At 47.8% G+C, this 4590-nt stretch overlaps 1 long non-coding RNA gene across 1 annotated transcript; it reads left to right on the forward strand.

The window, feature by feature from the left end:
* Positions 1-1252: 1252 nt before the first annotated feature.
* On the forward strand, positions 1253-1692 carry LOC123398087. Its single transcript, XR_006610069.1, has 2 exons — positions 1253-1306; positions 1385-1692. It is a non-coding gene; the product is annotated as an uncharacterized LOC123398087 (long non-coding RNA).
* Positions 1693-4590: the final 2898 nt, after the last annotated feature.

The following is a 4590-nucleotide window of genomic DNA, read 5'->3' on the forward strand; positions in this document are numbered from 1 at the left end:
GTTTTTGGCCGTTGGAAAGACACATGGGCATAACGTTACATGTTAGATAATTGTGCGTGCGCACGAGATCATTCCCACAGATGAATTATCTTTGTAGTAGTATATTAGAGCATATCCAACAGCCGCGCTATACTAGCGCCGCGCGGCAAAAAAGGCTAATATAGCGCGCCCGCAACGCAGCGGACAGCTCCAACGGGCGCGCTAAAACCGCGCGCGCGCTAAAACGATTTGGACGCGCTGGTCCTAGCCCCATCCCGCGCTGCGTATTTCGGGCGCTCACTTCGGCGGGCGGCAGACTCGAGCGCGCGCGCGAACTCTCCCTTTCTTCCTCCTTTCTCCTGCGCGCGCCTGCGCCAGCGCCCCGACCACCATGGACGCGCACACCGGCGCCCCGCTGACCCCGCTGTACAGCCGCGACCCCCCCCCCCCCCGCCGCCGCCACCGCCGCCGCTGCCTCCGCCGAAAACCCTAGCGCAGCCGCCGTTGGCGCTGGCGCCGTCGCCGCCGCCGGAGCTCCGCCGACCGTCGGCCTCGCGCGCAGCCTCTTCTTGCCGCCGCGGACGACCACGCCGGCGGGTGGCGTCGCGCCGGCGCCATCCTGTGCCGCCGCCGCACCGTTGGAGCGGAAGAAAGGTAAAACATCCGCGAAGAAGAAGACAACGGACGGCTCCGGCAGCTCGAAGCCGAAGAAGAAGGTTGCAGTGCGCCGGCCAGGCGCGGCGTCTACCGAAGCGCCGGCGAGCTCACTCGTTGAGCCGGCGGCGGACGCGCACCACGTGTTTGATGAAATGCCCCCAAGGTGAAAAAAATTCCAACTTTAATTTTCTTGTTTTTTTTCAATGCATCATCATATAGATAGCTTATTTGCATTGTCACAAAACTTTGTAGTCTCAACGATGATGCATACATGTCAACTATGGGTGTTGGGTCCAACAATTCGCATTGGTCTCAAACCAATGACATCCATTTGGACGACCATGAGTTTGAGGTGGACGAGGAGGGTGAGGGCATTATCGAGGCGCCGAAAGGAAGAGCGCGCAATTACACCACCAACGATGACAAGTTACTATGCAATACTTGGTTGCAAGTGTCGAGGGATCCATCCGTTGGAGGTGATCAAAGTAGAGATGCTTATCGGGGGCGAATGAAAGAACACTTTGATGCTCAGAACGTGAGTGGAATAGACCGCTCCGAAAGATCACTTCAGTCCCGATGGTCGACAATCAACTCGGATTGTCAAAAGAGGGCGGCGGCATAGAAGGCAGTTGACAAGATTAACCCAAGTGGCACAAATGAGGATGATAGAGTAAGTGGCATCTCATACATGTTCATCATACTTGTTTTTTGGTGTGAGAAGTGCTAACTTGTTTTGTTTTTCTTGTAGTACAACATTGCCCAATACTTGTTCAAAGAAGAGACGAGGACAACCAAGAAGGGCAAGATCAAGAAAGGAAAAATCTTTACCTTGCCTCATTGCTACGAAGTGTTGAAGGATGATGAGAAATGGAAGAAGCGTAAAGATTTGGATGATTTGCATTTGAGAAACAAACGCAAGCGCACAATTGAGTTGAATGATGATGAGGAGGAGGATGGTGCATCAACGGATGACGGCAAGAGAAGCCCCACACCCAACTCGGTTTCATACTCGAAACCAAAACGACCGGATGGGTGCAAGAAGGACAAAACCGAAAAGAAGAAGAGGAAAGGAGATGATGAGCTCACAAATGCTATGGAAGCTATTGTGAAGGCAAGAAAAGAAGCCAACGAGGTGAGGAAAATGGCAAGGAACCAAGATGCCGCGGCCGAGGAGAGGAGGTTGGCGGCCGAGGAGAGGAGGGTGGCCGCCGAGGAGAGGAAAGTGGCATTGGAGGAGAGGAAGGTGGGCATGGAGGAGCGAGCTAAGTTGTTGGAATGGGAAAAGCACTTGTTCTTCTTGGACCTATCTTTGTTCAATGATGCGCAAAAGGAATATGTCAACCTTGCCCGTGAAGAAGTGTTGATTCAAAAAAGAGCCATGATCCTCACAATGGGTGGCGGTGGCCTTGGCGGCATGGGTGGCGGTGGGCTCGGCGCCATGGGAGGCATGGGCCTCGGCGCCATGGGAGCCATGGGTGGCGGTGTCCTTGGCGGCATGGGTGGCGATGGGCTCGGCGCCATGGGAGGCATGGGTGGCAGTGTCCTTGGCGGCATGGGTGGCGGTTGCTTCGGCGCCATGGGTGGCTTTGGAGCACCCTCCAACGCTATGGGAGGCATGGGTGGCATGAGTTGTGCTTCTCTCATGGGCGGCATGGGTGCACCTCCGGCCATGGGTGGAATGTCTTTCGATGTGCCTCACACACATACCCATGAAAATGTCGTTGAAGATCTTGCCAAGACCGTCAGAGCTACACGTGATGCGGTGCGTGATGAGGTTAGGGAGGAAGATTCATCTTCGAAGGCGGAAGAATCGTCTTCGGAAGAAGAGGAAGACGACGAGGGAGATGATTGATGTATTCAACTTTGTTGGATGAACTTGTATTTTGAACTTGGTTTGCATTTTGAACTCGGTTGGATGAACTTGTGGGGATGACCATCTACTTGTTTGTGTTAAATTTCGCATGTTATTGCATTTTGATAAATGTTTCACATTGCATTTTGGGCGCTGCTGCAGCGGCACGCGCGCTGCATTTTTACGCGCTGCTAGAGCGGAGCGCGCGCGCTGCAAACCAGCGCTACTGCTGGAGCCAGCGCTGCGCGACGCGCAAAACCAGTCGCCCAGCGCGCTGTAAACTTGTTTTTTAGGCGCGGCGCGAAGCGCGCCTGTTGGAGATGCTTTTAGTATGGAGGTTCTATTACTGAGCCGTACTTTGCTTCTTATTACTGGACATGTTTTTTGGACATGTTTTTTGGACGTAATTATTTTTTTTAACGTAGATTGCGTCATGGAGTATGTCATGAGTGTCACGGACTTGCTTTTTCTCCAGAGTTCGATGCCCCACCGCATAGATGGTTCATATTTGTTTTTTCTCCGAGTAACCTGAGATTTTCTAATGCTAATTACGTGCATGCACGGGTCAGGTTTACCTGCATATTGGGTCAGGTTGACCGCAGGGTCAAGATAACTGTATTACATAGATCAATCTGTTACTAATATTGAAAAAAAACTTTGTATGGCTAAATCTATTACATAGATCAATCTGTTACTAATATTGAAAAAAAACTTTGTATGGCTAAATCTACACCGTAATAATTTGACCCCACCAAATAAACGGCTCTTATTTTCTAATTAACGTGAGAATTTCTAGAGAGTCCATAATTAGTATAAGTATTGAGTAATAATTTGACCCCACCAAATAAACTACTCTTATTTTCTAATTAATGTGAGAATTTCTAGAGAGTCCACAATTAGTATAAGTATTGATGTCAATGACTAATGACATTGTTTGTCGGTTCTCAATAAAGTTTATTGTTTATACTGCTTCATTTGTGAATAGATTTTTAGTAGTTTATGAGAAGCTATATGGTGAAAAAAAATTGATGCTATGTTAAAATGCATGATGTTTTCATGTTTGTATTCTGTTTTTATCGACTCCTCTCTCTCAAATCATGTGGTCATTATTGTTGAGCTAGAGTTTCGCTTGAGGACAAGCGAGGTCTAAGCTTGGGGGAGTTGATACGTCCATTTTGCACCATGATTTCTTATCGATATTTATGCTATTCTTGTCCATTATTTCTTATTATCATACAATTCTTATGTCCTTTCTCTCTGAATATGCAAGGTACATCACAAAGAGGGAAATTCTTGGAAACTGGAATTTTGGACCGGGCAACCAAGAAAAAGGCAAAAAAATCACAAGACTCCAAATGACTTGAAAATTCATGGAGAACTTTTACAGATAATTTAATAATTATTGGGCCAAAAATATACCGGGGAGGCCACCGGCTGGCCACAAGCCAACTGGGTGCGGCCAGACCCCCTGTCCGCGTCCAGATGGCTTGTGGTGCCCTTGCTGGTCTCCCGACCCCCCTTCTCATATATGATGTGTTTTACCCTAGAAAAATCATAATAAATCTCTTGGGACGAAGCGTTGTTATCTCGAGGTGGAAACCTATGTAGAAGCCCTTTTGCACTACGGCAGTGAGGTTCTGTCGGGGAAATTCCTCTCATGGAGGGGGTGATTGAAGCCATCGTCATCATCAACACTTCCTCCTTTGTGGGAGGACCAATGTTCATCAACATCTCCACCAGCACCATCTCATCTCCAACCTTAGTTTATATCTTGTATTCAATATTTGTCCCAAAACCTTAGATTGGTACATGTGGGTTACTAGTTGTGTTGATTACATCTTGTAGTTGATGCTTGTTGGATTAATTGGTGGAGGATATTATGTTGAGATTCTTAATCATTATTATTATACCTACGATATTTAACATGTTGATGAGGTGTGAGTAGTTTCTATTGTTCCTGAGCACATGGGAGAAGTCTTTTTATAAGTAATCTTCTAAAGTTGGTATTCGTTCGATATTTTGATGATATGTATATTGTTACTTCTCTTAGTAGTGTCATGTGAACATAGACTACATGACACTTCACCATGTTATGGGCCTAA

The sequence above is a fragment of the Hordeum vulgare genome, chromosome 5H, assembly GCF_904849725.1.
Source record: "Hordeum vulgare subsp. vulgare chromosome 5H, MorexV3_pseudomolecules_assembly, whole genome shotgun sequence".
Classification (NCBI taxonomy): domain Eukaryota; kingdom Viridiplantae; phylum Streptophyta; class Magnoliopsida; order Poales; family Poaceae; genus Hordeum; species Hordeum vulgare.